Source organism: Leiobunum rupestre, chromosome 6 (assembly GCF_980474605.1).
Source record: "Leiobunum rupestre chromosome 6, qqLeiRupe1.1.hap1, whole genome shotgun sequence".
NCBI classification, from domain to species: domain Eukaryota; kingdom Metazoa; phylum Arthropoda; class Arachnida; order Opiliones; family Sclerosomatidae; genus Leiobunum; species Leiobunum rupestre.
The window spans coordinates 60655526-60683189 of NC_143389.1; the positions used below are offsets into that span (position 1 = coordinate 60655526).

The 27664-nt window shown below is 38.6% G+C and overlaps 1 protein-coding gene across 3 annotated transcripts in view; it reads right to left on the bottom strand.

Annotated features, from left to right (window-relative positions):
• The window catches only part of LOC149942904 (latrophilin Cirl-like), a 144383-nt gene extending 125107 nt beyond the window's left edge, over positions 1 to 19276 (bottom strand). For all 3 annotated transcript variants that reach the window (XM_090178466.1, XM_090178464.1, XM_090178465.1), the window contains exon 1: positions 18922 to 19276. The gene's annotated coding sequence lies outside the window, so the exon portion shown is untranslated. The remainder of the gene's footprint in view (positions 1 to 18921) is intronic.
• Positions 19277 to 27664: the final 8388 nt, after the last annotated feature.

Genomic DNA, 27664 nt, shown 5'->3' on the forward strand with positions numbered 1-27664 from the left:
TCCGCTCGCAAAGGTCCCCCCGAGGCTACCACTTTCCTTTCTTTTAGCCAGGCGAACTAGCCGCTGCTCTAAAATATCAGCATCGCCTCTGCGACGTTTAATTATTCTATTTCGCCATCAACCCGTTTATTACCTACGGACGAACGTAAACAGACGCTCTTTCCTTAATCTTTTTACGGCCTTGTCCCTTTTCTTATTAGTTTTCGCAGCGCGCCTAAAATTACGCGGTCCGGTTTTATCCCCCAATAACGCGTATAGAGGGATGTTTTGAGGATTTTATATTTTAATTGAAATGTTTGTTCGAATTTAGTGGTATTCCTCGAGTTTATTGAAATTAACGTGAACTTAAAAGGTCACAGAAACTTTTAAGTCTATTTCGTGAATAGCTTTTATACTTGTGCTTCAAAAACCAAAACAAACGGTAGGTTGATATGGATACTAATCCGTATTCAGCTTAGAATTTAATTTATTTATGTAGGCAACATTTAAAACACATTGAACTTAGATACGAAAATTAACTTCGAAATAACACACGGTTGTCACGATATTATCGGATTCAAATCCCTTGACTATTCCCGGTTTTCACTGACCATTTAAAAAATTAGGAATTTTTAAGGCTAAAATTCGACAGCAGTTTTTAAATTTTGCATTTATCAGAAGTTAATATATTTAATCAACTTATATTTTGGTACAAAATTTATTTCAACGTTAAAAAACCTTTCGAGGATCTAAATAATAATAACAGAGTTTGCCATAGATCTAGAGTAAAATTACCTTAAAAAGTGTCAAGATAAAACTGAATTCCCTGACTTTTTACAAATTCTTAAAATTCCCTTACTTTTTTGTGGTCATTTTAAAATTCCCTTACTTTTTTGTGGTCATTTTAAAATTACCTTACTTTTTTGTGGTCATTTTAAAATTACCTTACTTTTTTGTGGTCATTTTAAAATTACCTTACTTTTTTGTGGTCATTTTAAAATTACCTTACTTTTTTGTGGTCATTTTAAAATTACCTTACTTTTTGGGGTCATTTTAAAATTCCCTTACTTTTTGGTAGTCATTTTAAAATTCCCTTACTTTTTGGTAGTCATTTTAAAATTCCTTCTTTTTGAATCATTTTAAAATTCCCTTACTTTTTGAATCATTTAAAAATGCCCTTACTTTTTGAATCATTTAAAAATTCCCTTACTTTTTGAATCATTTTAAAATTCCCTTACTTTTCGAGTCATTTTAAAATTCCTTGACTTTTCCCTAACCTTTTGGCAACATTTTCAAATTCCCCGACATTTCCATTAACTGAACATATAATACGGATGAATATACAAATAAGGTTCTATTATTATTAAATCGCGGTTTTAAATTACAAGAACAAGTCTTTCCGAAAACATCGTCCCAAAATGTTGATATACCTGCCTGGGGGCGCTTCTCTCGATATTATATGAGAGATGACACGAGGCGGATGCGAAGCAAACGATAGGGATAATAAAAAAGGAGGAAAATGAGATGGAGACAGGCGCCGCAATGGGGCACCCGTTTGTCGGTCGGTCGTTGATGCGACCAAGCCGCTTATTACTTCCACCCCCTCCCCACCCCCCTTCACGTATATAGCATCCTAAATAATGAAGGACGGGAATTAAAAGTTTATACCGCAGAAAGCATCTTCCCTGCCAATAACCTTAGTTCCCATTTTCGGAATGAAAGAGGAAATTGAGCTTCGCTTTCCTAATTCCTTTGGCACTTTTTGTTCCCTCAGTCGGCCCTTGCGCTTTCATCTTTCGAAGTGTTTGGCACCCAGTAGCATCTGCTAACTGGTTTTCACCCTTCTCCCGCTTTCTTATATTATTGTCAGGGTCGGTTTAGGGTCAAGTAATTAAAATTGAGTGGCAAATCTCATTTGGAGCTTCCCGCGTCTCACTGTACGAACCGTAACTTCGAATTTACGCCTCGAAGATGATGTCCATTTATTAAAGTTAAAAATTAATTGACAGACATTATCATCATTCACGGACTGATGTTTATAAAGTTTCGGAACGCGCCATCTTCCAGTCAAAAATCGGTACTAAAAGTGTTTGTACTTGGATAATACTTTTCATTATGGTATCGTCTTAGAATGCCAAATCGGTTTTCCACAATGGAATAGCAATTTCAATAGTCTCGCGTTTAAAAGCCGGGCTAAATTAATAGAGTGGGAAATGAAAATGGCGGGGGGGAGTGCATTTAATTTGTAAAATCGTAAACAGCTTGCCGATTCTATTATATTGTTTGCCATAATATATCGCGATACTTTGGAGCGGCTCGAGTTTCGAAATGAATTGGCCCGGAAAATGAGAATAACGGCGGATTTAAACCATAACCCAGCCAGGATATAGTGCGCGCCTCGGATTTCCGAAATTTCCATAACAACGTAGTTGCAAACAATGCGATCCCTATAAAGCTTTATACTCGATACAGTCCCCGAAAGCTCGCTCTTTCCCCATAGATGGCGGGCGTGTCGCTTTTCAACCATTGAAAATTCTTCCCCCTTTTATAAAGTATATCGGTATCATCAACTGGGCTTTAAATTTAACACTGATACTTTTCAAAGTTTTGAGGATAATTTTGGGTATAAATAAGTCCAGATCCAAAATATTTATTTATTCCTTCGGGTCTTCAAATAACTTTCTCATATTCCAAATTCGGATTTTTTTTTTCTTATTTGGACTTTTTTCTTCTAGCTGGTCCGACTTATATTTAAAGTCGCGGTTTTCGCGAATATAAAATATGGTAATACGTCTTTCTTTAGCGCGACATATTTATTCGTGTTTTTTGCCTATACCATATTTCCGACATCGAGGGATTTATAATACAAACTAAACTTTAGACAACCTTTCCTAGGTAAAATCATGGAGAAAAGTGGTATTTTATTTTGTTGCCATTAAACGTACGAGGATGGCATCTGCAAAACCCGATTTGAAACTCCTTTTCATTGAAGAATAAGAGAATGTCGGGAGTAGGCGTGTGTGTAATTCCGTAATCTGATTTTTATACTTGCCCAAAACGAAGGTCAGACGAATTATAATGGTAGCCGAGCTTGATTCACCATCCTGTCCCGAACCTATACTTAAACCCAGACTTACTAAAATATACGCGTGTGACTCTATTAAGCGGGTACAATCCGCGAAACCCTCCCCGCCTTCGCTCTGACTTTCAAAAACGAAGCACTGGCACGACTATAGAAGAGATGTACAAAAAGGAAAAAAAAAAAGTCCAACGAGTGGCTGTCTCTCAAATTACCGATAGTATTTTATAAATCCTTATTATTTAGAAGCGGACTGCGGACATTAAGAGCTGGCTCTTTTGTGTGTGATTCGGGTGCATACCAAGCAGGCTGTGGGGGGGGGGGAGAGGGGAGAGCTGGCGTACGTTGCACACCTCTCTACTTGAGGCTATTCTCGTGTGCGCAACAGGTATCCACAATGATAATAATAATAATAGCTTTCTTTTTATACGAAAGGCGGAGGGGGGGGGGGGTTATCTCCTTCGTGGAGATATTATATGAAGGGGAGGGGGGCGCCCTCTCACGTGAATAATGATAACCACACGCTGAAATACCACGCCTATCTCTCCGCATATCCTGGCTGAATACAATATGTTCCTTGGTATTCCGCGCGTATTCCCGAATTTCCAACTTGTTTCGTATAGAAAGGGGGGACGTTAGAAGACCCCAGAGGGGGGTGGGGATACATGCTCAACTCAAAATAATAAGAGAGAAACTGAGAGCGAGCCTTGGGGACGGACGTGTTCATTTTAACAGAAATGGCCTCTCGTACTAAATGAGTTTTTGCCTCTCAAGTATGATTAACGGACATAATAGTTTTCTTCGATCTTTCACTTCTTATTTCTAACCAGCATTCGGTTGTAGTTTCCTATAATAGAGTGAGATTAAACGCCCGACGTTGTGAACGGGAACGCATAACATTCGATCGCGTTGGGTAGACGTTCGTCAAGATAACTTGGCAACGCTGACGAAGTGATGAAAGTTCCCATTTCAAATTAACCTCTCTAATGTTCGGTTTATAGGAGTACTCGGAAGAAATTGTTCCATTTGTTTAGGTCGGAATTATCGGGATATTCGAGAGATGTTTGGCAATATGGCGGTTCAGGCTTGGGCCCTATTTGTAGAGGGCTTGGAAAGGGGGAAGACATTAGTCCTTCGCCGTAGAGTCGATGACGTCACGCGAGTATAGTGAGAATTCCGCGGTGTAGCAGCTACTACTTTATGGACGTTTAATATAGTGGAACAAATGAGTTTTGTTTTGGGCCCCGAAAGTATCTAGAGATGATCGTGCCAACCATGAGAGAAGAAATATAAGATGTTCAGTAATGAAATACTCCCGGGAAACTACTTTTCCTAGACAACGTAATAACAGTACAGATCACTTTATCTTGTTAAGAAAGTTATAAATGCAGCAGTGCAGACCAACAATTATACTTCGTCTTGGAAATTTACCTGGAAATCTTTTAATAATTACCTTTCCGAGGGGACTTTGTACCCTATAGGGGTTATACAACCACCGTGTCTGTCTGTCTGTGGGTCCGTCTGTCAGGCATGCGAACGCGTTCGCATTTTCGGGGCAAAGCGTAATCACTGCGTACCCAGTTTCTTAGAATCAGGGAGAAGGTTTTTCCAAAAGCGCCCTCTTTTTGTCATTGGGTGTAGTATAATTTTTTAATCGGCCGGGATTCGAAAACGAGCCCTCTTGCACGACAGGTGAGCGTTCTACCGCAGAACCACGGATACAGTTACGCTTCACTGAAAATTAAAAACTCTTCGGAGGAGAGGTATATTTTGGCTTGCCAACTTGTTTTAATTTTATCTCGAACGATACATTAAATAAACAAATGGAGCTTTTAATTGCATCTAAAATAATCCACGTTAATAATTAACATTTCTTGCCTTTAATTATATTAAATAAAAGCTTTTAATTGATTTAAAAATAATAGAATCCGCGTTAATAATTAACATTTCTTGCCTTTAATTATATTAAATAAAAGCTTTTAATTGATTTCAAAATAATAGAATCCACGTTAATAATTAAAAATGTTGGCCCTTAATTACATAAAATAAAAGCTTTTATTTGGTTTAAAGTAATGTAATCAGCGTTAAACTTACTTACGTCTTGGGTTTAATTTTACCAACGTTCGAATTTAGAATTTTTAGTTCGAAGTTTATTTTTAAAGTTATCGGTACGCTTACCGTAGCATGGGTACGAACATAAAGTATGTAGGAAATTTCAGAATTAATTTCGTAGGAAACTAAAATAAAAATAATATTTGATAAAATGTATGTTCATCTTTGTTTAATATATTCCCTCGTATTCAATTGCCGTTTATTTTTGAAATTGTCAAATGAATTTAATTCAGTCAGAAGTAACGGTTCTAAATTTTTCACAAAAATAATTGTCGAAATATCCTGCCATTTTCGTCAATGGTAGATTAGAAATTTTCCTAATGACTGTACGGGGAAAGCAAAATGTAGTTCATAAACGAGTAAATTAACGGTCTTATTTAAAGGCCGAATTCGAAAAAGGCTGTTATAGCTCGGAGCTAAATCCGGACATTGTGCCCCTCCCCCTCCTGTTTGCGAGCGCATTTCCTCGCGAGCGTAAACAACGAATCGGTCTGCTCGCCGCCGGGAAATGAGCTTCGAGAGGAAATGAGTTTTTACTTTCGGTTTCAGCGGCTGGTAGGCGCCATCTTGCAGCCCACGGCGTTCCCTTTTTCAAAACGCTTGACCATCCTGCATCCGCGGGGCCTCTGCGTATCGAGCGGGATTAATTCGCCGCCCTGTTCCCGATCAGATTAATATTCTTTTTTCACCAAAACTTTCGTTGAAATTCCAACTGGAAATCTACTCATTCTCACTCTCTCGCGTCATTTTTTACGTGCTCGTAATCGAAACCGGTTTCTGCGTGCAGTTTTTCCCATTAAGGCTCGTTTTCACTGTCTAAAATTATCGATGCGGAATCATTGCGCGTTTTTTTAACGCTTTGTCACAATTGCATTTTCCAGAAATTATCCGCGTTCTCCGAAGTTGGCGTAATACGTGCCAGTGGAAACGCAGCTTTGACCATTATCTACTTTTCTATTGTTGCTTTTGTTCCGTTCGTCCAACGATCATACGTCCAATACTGGACTTTTTAATTCTATCCATTGTTTACTTTTCAAATGTTTGCTTTCCATTGTGTCACGTAAGGTTACCAGTATATAATAGACTATGTAAAAAATTGCGTCATTTTCTGGTTTGTGGTTTAAAAGCGACCGTTGCTTTAGTAGCTTATGATATATGTTACCAAAATTGTATTAATATTAAAGGATAATATGTTTTGTGATTCTCGGAAGATAAACAACGCCCCTCTGCCTTTCGTCGCGTAATATTTCGCCCCTTTCTCTCGAGCACTGTGGTACGATCACGAGTTCTAGCTGTCACGGCGAAGGGGAAAAATATTTCTCGGGAAACCTGAAAACAGTAGCAATAGTTGCAGCATCCCATTCTCTGTTGACAAGAAAACATTCTTGATATTACGCGGTGAAATGAAACCACCAAGTTGTTTTTGTAATTTACGGGCGTGTAGACTAAACCCTTTTAGAACGGATTTTTAACAAAGCGAAAAAAATAAAATAAAATAGTAGTAAATGCAATGATATCGTTTTACAAAAAACGCGCCGCGAAAAGGCTTTTGAATCTCCCCTTTCTCGGCGCCTAATTTCGTAATCGCGTTCCATGCCGCCACCGCGAAATGCGGCCCTGCTGGACAAAATGTGTTGACAGTGACCGAATAAATTGCCGTAGTAAAGTACCTTTTCCTAGGCGAACTGCAAAGAGTAATTGACAAGGAGGAAAGAGATTCCCCGTGTATCAAAAGTTGCGGGTTTACCAGCAGCCAGTAGTGGGGTACCCGCGCACAACAGGCTGAGGCGGTGGTTGCCGAGAACGAGAAGGGGGAAGGAAAACTGGCTCTCGTCGACGTAATAAGGCTGCGTTTTTCTCAGCCGCTGCGATGTTGCTAGCGCTCTTATTAAAGCATATACGGCAGCGAAATTCAATGGACTTGTCAAGACCAACGACGAAGACGAAGCGAAAGCGCGGTACGCAGAAGAGAGGGATTCTTCGGTAATAATAATTCCGAGCACGGGATGGAGCCACTGAACACAGCCAAGGACGGCGCGACAGGTTACATCCCCCGGAGAGCCATTTTTACGATGGCAAATGCCAGATAAAAGCCGAGGCCCCGTTCGAACGGCATCTCTTATAGGTAGCTAACGATTTTTTTTTCAACCCAATCACCGAAATTACCCTTTTTCCGAAGCTTTCACGTCATACACACGGAGCCTCCTGTCGAGCGTTGACATCATTCAAACAGTGACGTCATCCTTGTCATTATTTAGGTCGATAACTAGTTGTTCATTTTCGGGGATATTTTGACCCCGTGTTTGACCCAACCCACGAACGAGTCGCCCACTGCTAGATCAATTGGTATTTCGTAATTTAAAGAAAGAATACTTTGTAAACGAAATATTAACATAAAAGTGTGAAAATTAATTTTCCTATTTTTAAATTTAGCATAACAGGGTTGTGTAATTTATATCCCTATTTAAATCAAGTAGTGCTGCTAATTTTCCGGAAAAATAATTTTTTTTCCTCAAATCAGAAAAATAAAAAATTGAAACAAATTAATTTTTAAGGGTGTTTATTTTTTTAACTTTTTATCGATATAAAACGTCTAATAACAGTAAACATGCTACGAAACATTAAGTGTTACATTTTTAATCAGTTTAAAGCTAGTCTAGAGGTTTAGTTTTACTTTTAGATTCGATAAAATTAGGCGAAAATGCAGCTTTATTTAAATTTGCAAACAATATTAGACTAATTAGGTAATGAAAACTTTATTTTTTCAGAAAAATGCGGAATATTTTCCCGAAAGAAGAAGGTCTCGGTCATTTCCTGGAAAATTTTCTGAATTACGACAATAAAATCAAGTGATTTAAAAAAATATTGATTTAAATCGCCTATTATACTTCAATGTATTTATGAAAGTAGGTTCAGAGCAAACTAAATTACTAGTAACTAAATTTAATCAAGATTATTTTTAATTTTAGTTCACATTACCGCTGCACGAAAAAGAGGCACAAAATATTAAAAATAAAAACATAAATCAACTAAATCGCTTTTTGATTAAAAAGAACATACCAAACAACCCCGTATCATAATTTTTATAAATATTTGTAATTTGGCCAAACTCTACTTGGAATGCTTATCCTGGCGTATCGCGTATGGTAAGATCATTCTGACGGCTTTGGCCCCGCCTACGTGAGAAAAAAAATCCCCTCTGCGTGCACTCCCCTCACTTAGTTGTTTGTTAAGTTAACATAGTGACGTCAAAAATAGCGTCAGCCACATCGAGACAAAAACCTGCCGTGATAAACATTCCAAGAAGAGGTATGGATTCCTGCGCAAAGTTATGAATGGTGGATTAAAAGTATTTCTGCGTGAAAGTTAATATTATATTTCGCCTTCAAAAACAGGAAGATCAAAAATATTGTGTGAATTTAACACCGGAAAGAAATAATTTAAGAATTTGAACTCGATTCCTGAAATAGGAGAGAATCACTTCAAAATAGAATGAATATTTCCCAAAAGTCCTCGAGTATCACGATACTTCTATAAATAATATATTAAAAAGAAACTCCGAGAAAGAAATTATTGAAAAGGAACTCAAAACTGGCTTCTCGCGACCGGGACCTTTTTCTTTCACTCTTTTTTTTGGAACAGGGGGGCGAGAAAACGACGATAGGAGGGGGGGGGTTGGGAGAGGGTTGGCACGACAGGGGGCAAGCACCATCGAAGATTGCCCCAAGGCTGCGAGGAGAGAGAGGCTGCTCACGACAAAATACTGGGTGCTTTGGATTTTATTTCCTCTAGCCCAAAAATTTCGGGATTTAGAGGGGAGGTGGAGTAGTAGGGGGGAGGGCTAAGATATTCTTACACTGGTTTCCCAGAAAATACTTCTGAAAAAAAAAAAAATACAGCCTTGTGTATTTCAGTTTGTAACCCCCTTGGCCTTTCCTTAAAAAATATAGAAGCCGCGAAGTAATTGCTACCGTTCCTTCAGATATTCAATAAACAACGGGGGTAGCTAAAGGGGGTCGTATCGCTACGGGTGTGACGTCATTTTGTTAGTTAAAGAAATAACTCCCAGGGGCATTTCGTTTGCGATGATCGGTGACGTTTGGGTTCGGAGAATAGCGCGCCCATTAGATTAAGCGGGACGTGATTGTATCTCCCCCTTGGCAAATTATAACCAGTAGCGTAGAATGAATTCTTCCGATTTACCGCTTTGACAACTTGGAGACACAGTTCGACTTGTAGTCCGGAAAGAGGAGGTATTTCCTGGATGACGACGTTGATTAGCAGAGACCTTTAAAGACAATAGGGTCGACATCGCCTTCGGGGGTTTCACCTCCGTCTTTGGGGGCCGACACGCCGGAAATGGAGAACATTTCCCTCCGATTCAACACGATTTTCTTTCGAGAATGAACTAAGTTCTGGTACGTAATTATTAACGTGTTAGACTATCAATCTAAATTCTGCAGTTAACGGATAATACTGTCGACAACCAAAGGAAAGTGACGTAATTCAAAAATTCAAGTGTTCTTGTTATTTTTGTTCGAATTTAGTTTGTGGGATAAATACTAGGGGTACGTTCAGTAACGCTCATAAAAAATATCGATAAGTAATCGATGCCAACATTTAGTTCCTGTACGATTTTTCGCTTTTCCGATTTGACGTCACGATGGGCATCCGATTCTCATCCAAAAACCATCTCAAGGTCTGGACGTCAAACGCTTCGGTGTTTACATTTTAGCTGGCGGATGAGTTAAAAATATAAAACAGTAGTTTTTATCAACAATTCTACTGGTTTGGTCAAAGGCTATCATTTAATTGGAATGCCTAATTAAGCTACTATAATGTCCGTTTTCGCATATTTCATAAAAGACGGACCGTTGCAACAAAAAATTATATTGTCGTTAACAAATTCGTCATTTACCAACTCATTAATTATTGAAAATATATTTTTCGCTTCCTCTGATTTTCGGGCCCTGTAACATTTAAAGCCATCATCTTTAAAAACAGCGCTGACTAGAAATAACACCGTTCAGTAACTTCTGTGAAGCCTGGAAATTGTCAGCTTATGTCTAAACCATGTACGAGAGTCAAACTGTAAAATACTCTTTATTATTAATATTTACCAACGATAACAAAGCATGGCAACTAAACTTTCTCTAGAAGAGAGAATAGAAAAGATTTGACTGGTTAGGTCGGAGTCCATAACCAAGGTCCAAGAGGGTTAGTCCAGTGTCCCGACGTCCCTTATATAGGGGCCCCTCGGATGACGCTACCGGTCTCCAACCTAATTGGCTGGAGAAGAAAGCCCGCCATGAAATATTTGCGGACTCACTGTGGTGCAATAGTAAGCGTCACCGGTAACTTTACCACGCTCTTAACCCTTCGGGTCAGAGGTCACCACTTTCGTAGAATTCCGAAGGTGGACGACGCGAGCTAGGAGGAGTCATCCCTACCTTCCCACGCAAACATCAAGTAAAACTGATTTTTCCCAGATTTGCGTTACTGTACGTACCCAAAGTTCCATTACGAAACTATCAATTTTGAGTAGGCGTTTTAAAACTATTCTGGTAGTAGCGTAGTCACAAATTAAGAAAAGGCGCATCAATGGCGCACCCAGAAATTATTTAAATGACCCCCCGGACAGTCATTTCTGGCTACGCTGTTATTATAATGACTCTCAATTGAACGGGGTGTATTGTACTGTAAATCCCCCCGAGAAAAAGGAGACGGCACGACTATAGTAATAATTATTAATAATTTCGATCCACCCAATCCGCCGCCTTTGGCTTCTTCTGTCGAGACTTGAACTTTCAAACTACAACTCTTCTATCTACTACACGCGTTTCTACTATTGGAAAGTGGTGATTATACCACTTCCTTTCGCCATTATAAGGTCAACAAACGGCACCACGTGCCCCCCCCCCCCTCCTCATCATCTCTAAAATGGACTAAAAATATTTCACTACCCGTAAAATTTATTTTCATTAATCACTTTTTTATTAGCATTTAAAAGCAGTGACGTTCCCTCCCTGCTCGAGGCGCCGGTCGCCGTGTATAACTTTTATCATAAAACCGAGACGATTGTATCACTCGATAGGTCGTTGAATATTCCTGACATAATAACTATTTTAGACAGAAAGTCTTGGCTGTCATTTCCGCTCGAACTAGTTGGAAACCCATTTTTGAAAGATTGGCAGGTTAATGCTTCTTTAGAAAGATAAGAAAAATTCATCATTAGACCCTCTTGAATAAATAAACGAGACAAAACCACTTGTTTCGCGGTACGTTTTCGCCTATCAATAAATTACGATATGAAAAGGGGACGTTTAAAATTTTAGAAAATATCGAAAGTGGTATACCTAATTATATTTAAAAGCCAATAAAAAATAACCGGTTTCGTGAAATTCGGTCGCCAAGAAATGGGAAAAAAAACCGATATTTTATACCTTCAACAAAAATATATATCTTTCTTACTGTATAAAGCCGCCGTGGCCGGATGTTTACTCTATAAGATAGATTAAAACGCAAATACATAATCTCAAGGTTCAATTTCATTTATTTTTTTTAATCCTAGAGGTGAGGGGGGAGGGCACTAAGTAGGACTTGGCGTGATCGGGCTAGCGTGACTTCTTATATCCCATTTTCTTTTGTTATTTCGGGCTTTTTTATTTTTCTCTCATTCATTTAAAGGACGTGCTATTATGAACATTCTTAGCGAGGCTGACGCTTCCATCCCAGTTTCTTTCTTTCGTTTTTAATATAATTTTGGGAATTTAATATAAAGGCAGACCTTTCTAATATACGTTCTTACCCATGGATGTCCAGAATAATTTATTAAAGGTACACGACAATTTGGTTCGTCCCGCGGTCAAATATTATTACGCCAAAATGGCTGTTATTTGTAGAATTCCAATAACACTTCGTAACGGTATTTAGAATGATTACCTTTCAACTTTTCGTTTTTTGTGTTGGTGTAAAATATGAGGAAGATGTGGTTAATTTTAGATAAAAATAATTTATAAGTTTCGCTTGAACTATCTCGATCATAACAAGTTTTATAATGGCGAATGTTCAAACGTAAAAAGAGTTTACGCCTAAATTAGAGAATTGGCTAGTTAGAGGAAAGATTTTTGGTAATTTTACTTTAGCCACGAATGGGCGTACTAATTTGGTAAATTAACAATTCACTTTCCATGAATAGGCGAATATTTTTGGCACGTTGACAGTTTCCCTGATATATTGGGAGTAATTTTTCTTCGTGAGGCAGGTTCGATATACGCGGTTACTGGTGTGTTTTGCGGGTGACTCAAGTAGATAATAGCAAAAAGAGTGATCGAAACACGTTAGCATAACAGGGACTTATGCCAACATATTTCCGGGGTGGTTGCGCGCGGAGTAGGGACCGAGGAACGAGGTTAGTGGTGATGACGAGCGGCTAGGATGATTCAGATGTTAAAACATTTGGCTGTCATCCAACCACGCTGCGTGGAGTAATGAAATTACAATTTATTCGCCGGTGATTTATAGGTATGCGCCTTTTTCTGAAGCCGAGGTGTTAGTTTGTAAACCAACAAATTACCTCCGAGACTTTCCGTTAATTTGTAACCAAGTGCGGGATAAATTTGCCATTTGCGATTTTAACGACTTTATTTTTAAGGCCTAGGATTTCTTCTGCCTGTTTTCCTGTAAGTTTACTTCCCGCCGCGCAAATATCCTGGTGGTAGGCCAACGTGTTCCGCGGTTGTCCTACCACCAGGAAATTTGCGCGGCGGGAAGTAAACTTACAGGAAAACCGGCAGAAGAAATCCTATGCCTTTAAATGGTTTTATAAATTCTTTAAAATAGTCAAGAAACCTTAGCTATTAAATTTATTCAAACAACATCAATCATATATATTTTTTACAGATTGCATTTTTAGCAACCAAGGCTTTAAACCTATTTTTCCTTGGGTAGTAACCCGGTCTAAGCATATCGTCCGTTATTAATGAAGAGCTAGTGATTATCATTAGTTTTGCTCGGATGAGCGAACTCCTTTTTAATCCCCCAGTTTCTTGTTTATGCTCTTTCCGTCGAGGTTATAATAATTCGTTTTCTACCGAACGCCTGTACATTCTTTCTATGTCCTAAGCTATTAGCGAGTTTAAGCTTCGAAAACAAGAACGTCTAGTCTAGCACGGACGTTTCGTCAAGCGGACTTGGAAATGGCCCGCGAAATATTAAGAAGTTAGTCGAAACTTCCGCGCTTAACCTCTCTATTACGAACGATATCAAGAACTTACGACGATATTAAAAGGTTCATATTTTCGGCGGCTCAGTTTTTACGATCAAATTATTTTGGAAAAGTCGGGAAAGTTCTGCCCAATAAAAAGGAAATGGCGCCTATTAACGATAGTTGCTAAAAATGAGAAATATAGATGCTACTTATTCTTTTTTTTCCTTCGCGCGTTGGTCGTGTTATTCGGGCCGTTTCGCTACTAAATCCCATCGCAGTTTATCCTCGGGTTCGCTAATACTTGGAAACAACGTCGATTTCACCCCATTTCCTCGCTTCGAGCGTCGCTGCGAGCTTAAAGCGGGTATTGGACCGGCGAGGTGGTGGCGTCGTTCAATATCGTTCATTTATTTTTATCTATCGAGGCTCCGTCCGCAGCAGCCGCTCGAAATACTTAATCACGTGGAAGCGATAATCTCCGATATTGTCTTTATCCCGCTGCCGTAAGAAATGTTCCTTATACACGCTTCAAAAAGGAAGCTTTTTTTTGCCATCTTTAAATTGGATATCGACTAAAAGCTGATTTGGTAACCAGCAAAAAAAAAATATATTCGGGAAATGGCTTTTAACAGCTTTCTATATTATTCTTTTACATTTCCCATTTGATTTCTTTTTCGTTTACTAACAAGGAGACTACCCGAGGTGTAACACACCGATTTTGTTCAAACTCGGGGGTTTGGTAGACCTTCATGTAACTTAAAACACCCTAAAGGGAAATGTCTCTATAGGCAACCGTTTTGCCATGGCAACCAAAAATGTTTTTGACAACACAAAATGGAATTTTTCCCATAGAAAATAACATGGGAATCTGACCAATTGTAAGGGTACCTGTAAAAAATTTTAATTTTTGAAAATGCTAAAAATAGAAAATATCAATAAGAAAATAATGAAAAAGTTCGAAGTTGATTAAAATCTTTACAGGGGTACCCTTACATTTGGTCAGATTTCCATGTTATATTCAATAGGAAAATTTGCATTTTGTATTGTCAAAAACATTTTTGGTTGCCATGGCAAAACGGTTGCCTATGGAGACATTTCCCTTTAGGGTGTTTCAAGTTACATGAAGGTCTACCAAACCCCCGAGTTTGAACAAAATCGGTGTGTTACACCTCGGGTCGTCTCCTTGTAAGTGTATACACGTCTTGGAAGAATTGGAAATGGTTACAAAATATCCATTTTCTACGTTTCCGGACTTGGAATTGAGCTTAGTTGAAATATGAACCACCCATAGTGCGTCACGAATCTGATGGCTATTAACGATCAAATTTTCCTTGTTAACATAAATTAAATGCAAGGATGTATTTATTTTTACTTAAGGAGAATGACTGTGTTAAAGGCCGACTGCACAAATCTTCGGTTTACTCTGTCTTTCACTGGAAGTAGGCTTACTGCAATACACGTGTGCCATGCAGTCAGCCAACTTCCAGTGAAAGACAGTGTAAACCGAATAACTATGTAGTCGGCTATTAAGACAACATGGTCGAATTTACCCCAGTGTCGAAAGGGGGGAGAAAAAAAGTTTACCGGCGCATGCTTCAATCACATCACAATGTGATCTTTAAAGGCCTAGGTTTTCTTCTGCCAGTCACCTTTTAAATTTACTTTCCTTCCAAACAAATACCCTGGTGGTAGGCCAAAGTGTTCCGCTGTTGGCCTACCACCAGGGTATTTGTTTGGAAGGAAAGTATATTTAAAGGGTGACAGGCAGATAAAAACCTAGGCCTTTAAAGAGTTAATGAGATACGGGGATTATTTGATTTCTCTTAGGAAAAAGGAGCATTAGGAGATTGAAAACATCTCTAAAAAGCGACACATAGCCATTCACTTTTAAATATTCAGTGATTTCAGTCTCACGTGACACGATGTCATCCACGCTTTTTCGCATATAACAAACCCGGACAAAATGGCGGCTATAGCCAAAACTACGAAGTTAAATTACTCTATAAATAAGTACATACCTTGTTACGTGTATACGGTTTAAAACGATTATTGCTCGTCAGAATAGGCCAATATTATCGTATTATTAAAACCGTGTAGGTCATTTTAATCTTTTATTGTTGATAGCTAAAAATTAGTATCGCGAAAGTTTGTCCAATGGAAAAATGATAACCCGGCGTGTTAATCCTCAACGGATCCGTATAATTATATTAGCTGTTCATTTGTTACTCTCTTAGATCTATTTCGGAATTTTAAATGCTCTATAGAAACTTTGGTTAAATCTCGAATATTTCGCCGTTATCCTGTTTATACTCTTCGGCGTCGAAGATATAACTTAATTTCTACCAGGGGAATGAGATTTGTGTTAAAACTCGTATAATGTTCGGACGACAATGCAGCAGTTAGACGTCGACGTAGTCGTAAAATGATCCCAAATCCCTTTTACGGTCACTGATTTTAAGCCTGGTCTCGCCGCCCGTCGCTAAACACCCAACGTAAAATTCGCCGCGATTGAGAAATTTCGCCATAGAAATTCCCGATATGTTTACCACTTGGATCTGGGAATTATTCCGGGCGTTATGGTCAACCTTTTATTACGAGAGGGGCCATATTTCGGATCTGACAATATATCTAAAATGTATAAGAACGAATGAGTCACCCAAGTACGTACAAAGTCTCCGAGCTTTTGCCAGTCATCCGTCCACAAGTATATCGTAAATCGGCCAATATTACCAGTACTATTCTCCTCTCCCTTTTAACTGACTCGGAAAAGGGAAAAGGTGGCGGAAACCCACCGGGAGAACCCCCGCGTACCCACCTGGTTTTTGAGAATAGCACCCCTCATCACCCAACAAAAAAAAGTATCCCCTCTGTCCGCCAGCCCCCTTTCAATTGGTAAAAGGACTTAGCAGGCGGTGTCGGTGGCCGTGGTTGCGAGGTACCATTCCAAGAAGCCAGAAGGGCCGGCGGAGGGGGCGACATCGGGCATGCCCGTGCGCGTCCACTATTGTGTTGACGCGCCAATTTCGAGACGAATTTGGCCCGGGCGTATATCTATTTGCGAAAATATCAGAAACCTACCCGACTGATGAAAAGTTGTAAAACCCGGGCTATCCGAGGCTGAAATCGCGAAGACAAGGGGGGGACTAAGATTTTTTTCGGAAATAGGGGCGACGTGAATAAAATATTCACTTTGAGGACAAGCCGACAGTGCCCGCTGAGAGTTAACTATTGTGTTCGATTCTGGTGACTCTGATCTATAGTCGAGACCCGAGGTAGACTCGAAATAAACTGGTCTAGCCGCTAGATTTAAGGGTGACCCCTGAAACTAATCGGACACAAAGTCCCGAAGGTTCTGGTTCGGTGAAGTCTGCGTTTACGCGCCGTTTGCCCTCGTCATAATTCGGAAAGTTTTAAGGAAACCAGAAATCTATCGAAAGTGCGGAGCTGGTTGTTGTATTAAATCTTTATTTATGCTTTTACCGTTCGCGGATTTATATTTGACAGGCCTTGAAAAAATAAAGTCTCCCCAAATCCTTATAAATGATGCGAGCCTTCGTTCTTCTCTTAACGCGATTTAGGCGTCAAACGCGTACAAATTCCAACAACGCGCTTTTTCGTGGAAATCGCGTTTATACGGAGAATCGCTCCAATCGGATAAGTTTTAACGCTTCATTCTTTTAAATAAAACCAGAAGATAACGTACAGATATCGTTAAATTTGTTCCGCCATTTCGACGTTTTTCAAGTTGATATTTTAGCATGGGAAATAGCGTGTGTTTCGACCAAAACACTTACTCCTTTTTTTTTCCGTCGTCCGATACCCGCCCACCGAAACCTCGACCGTGCGAAATATAAAGAGTACACGTTTTTTTATTACCAGGCCTACGCGTCTTCTTCGCGATAATGGTACGTAGGTTCTACTTTTTATACGCAAGATGGCGTTAACCTAGCGCGTGAAATACACTTCCATTATAACTAGTCTATTTTGTATCCGAAAAAGAATGGTTGTAAAAAACGGCGCGTTCTACGAGAGACCAAACGAGCGTCCAAGCGGAAAGAAAACGACGACATCGCGAATCATAATATTCTACGCTCTATGACGAAACCTCGACTCGCCAATAACCGTGTAATTGGACTATTTCTCCGTACGAGATGGATAAAAAAATTTACAATTCGTCGCGAAAGACTAGGTTTTTTTGGACTTGGCGGGGGTGGTTGGATATTCGCTAGTCAACCTTCCCCGGAAATCCACCTCATCGTCTGTCAGCGGCTCTAGTTCACCTTCACCCTTTTTTCGCCACGGATTCTGGTTTTGATAAATAACTACGGCGTTATTTAAAGTAAATACGAAACGTTTCTGTAGACGTTTTGTTTAGTTCGTCTCGCTGAGGGATACGAATGGACGACACCCTGAACAAGTTTTTCCACCAGTCCGTATCTCTCGACCCCGTCGTTTTAGCCTGTCACTTTAAGACTCTCGCAGGGATCCTCGGAAGCTAAACTGTTCCCCGCGACCACTCGCCGGAGAACATTCATCAACCTACGCGACTCGCTCGTTGACACACAGTCGCCGATTGCCACGGAATCGAGTGACATTTTAGACGGAAACGTTTCCCGGAGCTTTTATAATTTTCTCTCTCCCGGGATTTGGTCCCTTACTCCATCCCACCTCCCTCGATGGAATTGGACCTCTTGATGTCTTTAACCGGGTTTGCCAGGCCAATGGATTCATTAGGTTTAATTCAGTTAGTCTTTAACGTCTTAATACGTTAGTTCATATTAATTTAAGAGTTTTAATATTTCCTCGGGTTAGTTGATGTAACTAATTATTGATAAATTAATATTTTGTCAACCGAGATGGTAGTATTTGTCAAAATCGCGTTGAAATTGTTGAGAAAAATCTTAGATTTAAAATTGAACAAAAACCGGGTTTTAAAGTAAAAACATTTACCGAAAATGACTCTCAGGGACGTTGTTTTTAAAGATTTTTCAATTTTGGATTCTAAATGTCGTACACAGAGATTTGAAATATATTTTATAACTTTTGATATTACTATATCACTTTATCCCGAGAAGCTGATGACTTTCCGTAATCTGTGTATTCACTGTACTAAATTGATGAGGTAACTGATTTAGCATTACCAAAGGCTGTACTCAGTTTCATCTACTTGGCCTAAATACCTTATGTACGTCAAAGATAACTAATAAACAAACTTGAAACTATAATCGGGGTACTTTAAAAGTGGTTAGCCCGAAATTGCTGTATTTGTGTAAAAGATCTTGTCAATATTAGTGTACTGTACAGGGAAGCCAACTTGTTGATTAATTTTTAAACGTTTATGTTACTGTAAGGGCATGAGTTGTCAAACAATACAATCGAGACTAAAGCCGGCGAGACTTTCAACCCCTAACCTTATCGCGATAAACGCTGTTATCAGTTATCAAAGAATCGTTAAACATTTCTGGAAATAGCTCTAATATCCCCCTAAAGTTTTAGAAATGGTAAATATTCGAGATAACTACATATAGGCGTAAGTACTTACGTTCAAATTCCAAAAGGAAATGGCTGGTGTTTCTTCTCGGCAAAAAACCAACAAATTCGAGACACTTGCGTTACTTTATTCGAATAACAGTATTATTTTTATTATAATATTTCGGTTTTAAGTACGCGTAGAAACAGTATCCAGAAATTCCGAGTCAAAACAGGCCTTGAACCGCGCGTTTAAAACACTTTCGTCGAGAGAAACCAAGTTTTGTTTGATAATCTGACGAGAATCGCAAGTTCCCACGGTTTTTTTCGCGCTAGCTGCAAAATCGACAAAGAGAGAGACTGAGAGCTTGAAGCTGAGCGAAAAACCGCGTAGTCACAGCAACGTCCGTGGCCGAACCGAACCGAGATCCGTCTGTTCGAGCTTACCCGCTGGCGCCGCTCTCTCCCGCCAGGAGGGGAACAATCGATAGGGAACCGCTTCTCATTGGCTGAGCGCCTTTAGTCTTCCCAACGCTGGGGACGGTGCGGTTAGGGCCCCGGCCGAAGGAAGCGTCGCCACCTCGTGGAGATTCCGAGAACCAAAAAATCGTTAAAATGTTTAAAGCTTTGATCTGATCCCGAAACATTTGGATTGCTTATTTTACTTCCAAAAATGAAAAGGCCGAAATGATAAAAAGAAATGGACTTTTTTGAAACTATATTGCCCAGAGAAAATCTTTAATTTGAAATTAATATTCTGGTAATATTAATATACGCGCTTTAATAAGGTAGCCAATGTAAAAACTTATTGTTACAGTAAGATTAATTAAAATTCTAGATTTTGAAAAATTCTAGGTTTTGAAAAATTCTAGGTTTTGAAAAATTCTAGGTTTTGAAAAATTCTAGGTTTTGAAAAATTCTAGATTTTGAAAAATTCTAGATTTTGAAAAAATCTCGGTTTTGAAAAATTCTAGGTTTTGAAAAATTCTAGGTTTTGAAAAAATCTCGGTTTTGAAAAATTCTAGGTTTTGAAAAATTCTAGGTTTTGAAAATTCTAGGTTTTGAAAAATTCTAGATTTTCGAAAAAATTTGATTTTGAAAAATTTTAGATTTTGAGAAAATTTTCTTTACATTTCCGGTAATATTTACTACGTCGAGTATCGTCTTTGTCTTCCAAAAACAAACAAAAATAAACGGATATGAAAGTTTCAGGAAAAGCGGAAACACGTTAAACCATTTAACAATTTTTACCGTACGCTACAGTTAACAAACTTTAATCACTGTATTCGCAATCTCACACCCTCGAGAATTGCAACTTCCTAGGACTGTAATGTATCATTTCCTTTAATGATTACGTTTTTAAATAGATCTAACATTATTTATATTAATCATTGAGGATTATTTTCCTCGAAACATAGCCGGAGCCTTAATTGATTTTCTCTTTTTTAAGGTTAACGCTTCTTAAGTTGTTTCTCTGTCGTGCATGGGAGTTAGGAGAGACACTCCGTCGTATCAACCCTAATTTCAATAATAAACATAAAGAGAAACGAGTAATGGCCTGTCTTTTACGTAATACCAAAATCATTTTTGCCTAATTACTTGTCCTCCTCCCACAGCGAGCTCGGTTTCGAAAGATTTCGTTCCGCCTTACGATCCCGTTCTTTCAGCGTTTTTTGTTGTCGTTGTTGTCCGTTATCGCGAATTTCCAGTAAATAAAACACTCGAGACCAGTATATTGGTCATTTCCTTCCAAACAAAACTCTAGGGAGACAATCGCTTACGTTTGGACGTATGTCTATTTTTAAAACGAAATGGTAGTAATCGGCGGGAAGCTGAAGATAAGCTACCTAAACGACATTAGTTTCAGTGACTGGATTTAAAGACATTTGTGATACCAAGTGGGATTTCGGTGCAAATTAGGAAATCTATTTTCTTGATAACAATACGCGTCTAAATATAGTTCCGTTAATTTTTCAAAATCGCAGAGTTAGTAATAATGGCTCTCTCGTTTGAAATATTCTTGGGATTAATACACCGCTTCAGCACAGGAAAATTTTTAAAACACGAAGAGCTGAAAGTTTCTATACCTTAGATTCTAAAAATTGTTACGCAAGTACCTGATGGAAAGTGAAATGTCGAGATAAATATTTCAGATCAATTCTAAAAATTATCTTAAAAAATATGATAAAACCGTTAATTCAGCACCGAAGTTGCGTTTACAATTAGTTTTGGTGTGTAAAGTGTCTATATCGACTTAATATTTCTTACAAAAGTAAACATTTCATTATTATATTAAGTAAATTTTTGTTGATGTAGCTATGATGTCATCATATTATCTTAGCTGGACATGTGCAAGAGAACATTGAATATCGTGTTTAAAAAAATGTACTGTAACTCGTGAGATTTTACGTCTGAAATTTTCATTTTTTGAACATTAATAATTAACTAACGTGATTTTGTTTGCGCAAGCAAATAGAATTTGTTGTTAGGTGTTTGGATTTTTTTGGTAATTTACGGTAGCATTTCAAATCGTATTACGACAACAGACCACATTTTTTGTGGTCATTAAACAAAATCGTTTTTTGTCTGTCATTTACATCCGTTCGCGTTTCTCGGTATTGGCGTCATCGTATCGTTGAATGTAGTTCGTATCACTTTTAAGAGAATGTAAATGCGCGGCGAAACCCACGCGCTGTTCTGATGATAGGATTGGTGTTCGCCTTTTGTAGCGCGGATTGGCGTAATGTAGGTTGATGATCATTTTCGGGGTTGTAAGCAACGAGCTGCACGGCGGCGGTCACGCCGATGCGTGGCGACCTTTAAGTAGGCGCTCACGGGGTAACGAAATTGGCCATCACGATCTCCCCAAAGGGTCACGATTTCCACCTAGAAGAACCAATCCTTCTACTCGTATAATCTTTCTCTCTCTCTCTTTCCAATTTCATTTGCCACGTCCATTCCCCCCTTTTTTAAATTCTTTTTGTATTCTCTTATTCTTAGGTATTTCGTAATGGAAGTTCGTCATGAGCCTTGTTGTTCACGAAGTCGGACGCTTCCGTGCGCGCCGCAAATATACACGTACCCCAAAGTGTTCAGCTTTTCAATCTTTATATCAAAAGTCAGTAGGGATGCCATATCGTCTTTATTTATATTTTTCTCTTTCTTCGAGACTCGGCTATTGTTTTTCAAAACATTAGGGGTATCTAGTAACCTTGATCACTCGAGACTTAATACAATTCCGATTACGGGATTTGAATATCCGTCACACCCAGTTAGCGAAAACGATCGTATGTTTTTTTCGGGGTGAAATGACGCAAAGGGAGGAGGGAGGAGGGGGAGAGGGTGATAATGAATTCGCGGAAGACGTGCATCTGGAATACGAATCGTGTCCACCGCCAGAAAGCGCGCGCTTTTAATTACTTACGCAATAAGGAAGCGAAAAATTAGCTACTCTCCGACTGGTGTGTGTGTGTGTGATACGCCTGCCTCTTAATGATTATTACGTGTTCCGGTATCTCCAGATTTATTCGAAATTTGTTTCTTTTTCGTTTTTTTAGATCGATATCGTAGTGTATGAACTCATGCGATATCTGTTGGGTCAGCTTATGTATATTGCACCATAAAGCCTTTCTACAGAATCTTGGCGTAAATTATTTATTAATTCTACATTATTTAAAGGAAAAGTCCAGGTTGGGTAAAACTTGGGTCTATTTGAAAGATCATGTTTAAATATACTGAAAAATATCAGTCGTAAAATTGTATCTTTTTTTAATGACGATAAATTATTTTTTAAACGAGCGAAATTTACCTCCAAGCGAGCTGCCATTTTCTTTTGCCTTCCCTCCGCAGACCGCACGCGGAGCAAGTGCGCGGGGATCAGAGCGCTGTTAAAGCCTGTTATAGCGCGAAATGCGCGTGATTAAAGTCCTAAAACGTCACCCCGAAACAAAAAATGGCAGATCGCTTGGCGGTAAATTTGGCTCGTTTAAAAATTAATTTCTCGTCTTTAAAAAAAGATACAATTTTACGACTGATATTTTTGAGTTTATTTAAACATGATCTTTCAAATAGACCCAAGTTTTACCCAACCTGGACTTTTCCTTTAAATAAAAAACTCGTAATTCTAATATTCTGGTTTATATTTGTTTGTGCAGCTGACGCGTGTTTTAGGGTACCATATTCGATATATAGTATCAACAATAAGTATTGTTTTAATGCTAATTTTCTAATGAACTTTTTTTAACGCTGACACTCTCGCCCAGCTCCAACTTTGGACTTTCAACCGAATGAACTGAAGAGTATATTATCGTCCTTGTTAGTAGTATTTCGGTTTGGGTATATTTATGGACTAGGGGGCTTACGTCACTTATTAAGATATTAAGTTCATATAATAAAACGCGATTCAAGGATGTGTACAACAATAAACAGAGGGTATGTTTTACTACACGCGGGATTTTTGTACACTGATAATGACCAATTTAATTTCGTAAAAGAAACTACTTATAGAACGCCTTAGACGTAGCTTTAGTTTGCACAGACTGCTTCCCTTTAAGCTTTTACTAGTGGGATTTAACCTCTATATCAGCGGTTCCCAATTTTATTTTGCTATGGAACCCTAAATTATCCACCAAATTCTGACGGAACCCCAACTCATTTTAAAATATTCTTGACACAAACAAAGATGGCCGCGCTGTGAATTCTCGGAACCCTTGTGACCCTTCCACGGAACCCAGGGGTTCCGTCGAACACCTTTTGGGAACCTCTGCTCTATATTGCACGTGGTGATTGTCAGTAGCGGCCCCAGCAAGTTTTTCTGGTGGTGCGAGATCTCATTGCGAGATCTCATTGCGAGGTCAGGCGTTTCGGTCCCGTCGTCCTGATCTCGTTTCGGCGCCCCCACCTATGACGGCGCCCGGTGCGGTCACACCGTTCGCACCGCCCTAGGGCCGCCGCTGGTGATTGTATTTCGCTATTTAGGTCTTCACTCTGAATTCATAATTTATGATTGAGTAATTAAATTAAATCTGATTCTATATTCTTAATATATTCCTCTCTTTTGTTTATCTTTTTGAAAGGTTTGTATTATGATAGTATCTTTTCCAAGGTTTACCCTATTCATCAGTGGCGTAAATAGGGACCCCGCAATGGCCGGGGGGCGTCTTCAGGGAGACCCTAAATAACTATCGACCTTCTTAAGCCTTCGTAAGAGTTTTGGGGTTGGTAGATCTGAGCTACATCACTAAGCAAACACGAAATTCACTGCTACTAATATTTGAACAAGTAAACGAAGCGATATTGAATAATAATAATAATAATAATAATAATAATAATAATAATAATAATAATAATAATAATAATAATAATAATAATAATAATAATAACAATCAGCTAGGCTAATACCCAAGGCACCATCTTAGGACTAAGTCATCAAGCGACTTTTGAAGCAAACCCTTCATGCCACGTGAGCCAACAGTTCCCTACACTTACTATTACAGTTAACCTAAGCAAGTTTTATGGAAGGGGAAACCGAAGAACTCGGGGGAAAACCTCTTAAACCAGTGGGAAGATAACTTGTAAACTAAACTCGGAAGGAGTTGTTCCGATTTTTCACACAGTGCCACAAGCTGGGTTGAACCCGGCTCCTCTTGCTGCGAGGCGAAAGTACTAACCACTCCACCACCCCATAAGACCTGTGCTGCGTCATTGCTACTCATATTTGAATAAGTAAACGAAGCAACATTGAATATAGTCAACCGAGAAAAAACTACACTTGAATTTAATTTATTTCATATTTTTAATATTAGGTTTGTATCCATCCTTCTTTTGCAGGTTTCAGAACGGAATGGATCGTGACAATTAGAAACTCATGAACGGATGTTAGTCGCCACTACGAGAACGAAACGAAAGAAGCCCGTTTGATGTCGATTAGCTCGATCGGAAGGGAAGGCGCCGATCGATGGGTGCCCCTCGTCCGAGTTCTCTCACGTCTTTGGCTAAATGGAGAAAAATGATGCGAAGGAACGGGATGTAGGCGAGCTAGGATTAAGCTACCTTTTCTTATATACATTTATAAAGGTGAGCGCGGGGGGGGGGGGGCTATGTTTAGAGTATTTGGGCGATAAAATAGATATATAGTCGCTGGTTGCAACACGGTATTCGTGTTAAAAAACAAGGGGCGAGTGTGAGCCAAGGTGGAAAGCCACCCCTCCCCTCTCTCTCTCTCTCTCTCTCTCTCTCTCTCTCTCTCTCTCTCTCTCTCTCTCTCTCTCCAGATACGCTGCATGCGCGGGGCCTCCCGCCGATAATATTACTCAAGTATTGAAGAGGCTCACGTGGGTCGACTTTGATTCTCTGAAGATTGATCTTAAAAATGATCCGTCGACTGCACGGAATTCTCCTTTATTTTAAGCCATTTTTCCTCCATTTTACTCCGACTCGATTCTTCAGACTGCAACCGAATCTATGGTTTTATCCTTTCCGCCGTTGAGATTAAGCTTAGCCTTATAGTTCTTTCCATAAAATAATCCCCCCAGCCGAAAGTAGCTGCCAGAACTTTGACATCCGCTTTTAACGTATAATGAAAAACTGGTTTTAAGTCCAGTCGTGGTAGCATAAACTCCATATTTGACTTTGATAAGTAGTTTATTTAAACATATATATTGTATCGCTACTTACAAAGAGACTACCCGAGGTGGTTATCACCGATTTTGTTAAAACTCGGGGGTAGGTAGACCTTATGGTAGTATGAAAATTGCCAAAGGGAAAAGTTGCAATGGGCTTTAGTTTTCCCATGGTAACCGAAAATGTTTTTGATCTCTCAAAACAAAAAATGTCCTTTTAAAAAAGCATGCGATTTTCTCGGTTTCACAGGGTACTTACTTAAAAAAATTATATTTTAAAAACTTACCCAAAAAGATAAATGTGACCTATTTTGGGTAAAATTGATCAATTTTGATTAAATTTTAACAAAATTTGGGTAACCGAGAACATTCCACGCTTTTTTAAATGGAGAGGTCAAAACATTTTCGGTTGTCATAGGAAAACAAAGCCGATTGCAACTTTTCCCTTTGGAAATTTTCATACTACCATAAGGTCTACTTAACCCCCGAGTTTCAACAAAATCGGTGATAACCACCTCGGGTAGTCTCCTTGTTAGTTAAATATCGTTTGAACCGTTAATGATATTAATGTAATCGATATTTTGGTGAGTATTCGATGGTTATTAACATAAGTTAGGGCACTTCTAAGTAGTCAAATGGTTATGCTGCCTATATGGCGGATATGCTTGTCCAAATAGACCTATACTCTCTTAATATAAACATGAACTGCCGAAACCGACGTTTTCCCCGTTTGGTGCAAGGCTAGCTTGAGCTGCCCCTCACAATATAGTTTCATTGTCGACTGCACAGCAGCTCTTAAATTTTTTTTTGACATTACGTTTTCTAGACAAAGATTCCACCTTGAAAGGGCTTACTTGACTATTTAGAGGTATCATAAACTTATGATATTAATCATCTTCATACAGTTAAATTATATTTGCGTTATTGCTAATAGACGTTTCAATAAAACATCTCAAGGAAATGGCCAAGAAGTAATATTTCCGAGAGCCAGGACCTGAAAGTCACTGTTTATTTAGTGCTTGTTATAATAATGGATACTTTTCACCTGTTAATTGAACGCCATGTTTTTGCTAAGTCTTAATATTTCAAAAAAGCTATCTGGCTAAAAGGAAACACTTATTGCGTGTCATACAAGAGAAAAGTGTCCATTATTTCAACAAGCATTACATAAACAGTAACTTGCAGGTCCTGGCTCTAAAAATATTACTTCTTGGCAATTTCCTTGAAGATATTTTATTAAAGCGTCTATTTAAAGGATAAAATTAAGGAATATTTTGATAAGCGAATGATATAAAGTGACCTATTACTCTGATTGTTATATATATTTACTCTTTCGAATTATTTAATTAATTACTTTAATGTCGTTACCAATTTATAAAGCTGTCGGTCTATTTAGCCACTAACATTTTATCTCGTAACCTGTGAACTTCTAATTTTAACTTTTAAATTAAATCTATAAATAAATCTGCAAAGAGTTATCGGAACTCCCATATCGTTTGGTGCTTCCAAATCGAAACCTCATATTTGGGGTTTGCCCAACTTGTTATCCTCGAAATTTCCACTTCTCCCCTTCCCTCCAGCGAAAGAAAAAATAACAACTATCGAATCAGATATACTTTGAATAGTTTTATATATTGAAAGATTGTATACACGAAGTAAAATTATTTTTTGGTTTCATCGTATCGCATCACGAATATTCGTTTTGTTGCTCTTCAAAATAACTGTTGATTGTTAACTATCGCGGATGTTTTTCGTTCTTTTTTTTGGGCGTTGCCGCAGCGTTCGAAAAGGGTTTCTAAAGATCACTGACTAATTTCTACAATCAAATATATTTGTATTCTAATTTCTTACGAAAGTACGTCGGCCAAATTAATGTCAAGGTCAATATCATTATCAAAATTTGATAATGTCAAGGTCAATATCATTATCAATATTTGATAATGTCAAGGTCAATATCATTATCAATATTTGATAATGTCAAGGTCAATGTGTCCGGTACCTACAACAAGGGTGCGCAAATTTCCAACTTCAATTTCAATATATCGCCATTTTGAAGGTCAAGTTACCAATTTTCAAGGTCAAAAGAAGTTATTTTTTGTTATAAAATTTTAATATACTTTCGAGAATTTTTTTATGGTAGACCATTTGGACATTGTAGCTTCAGAAGGTATCTCAAAATTTACGTCAAATAGTTCG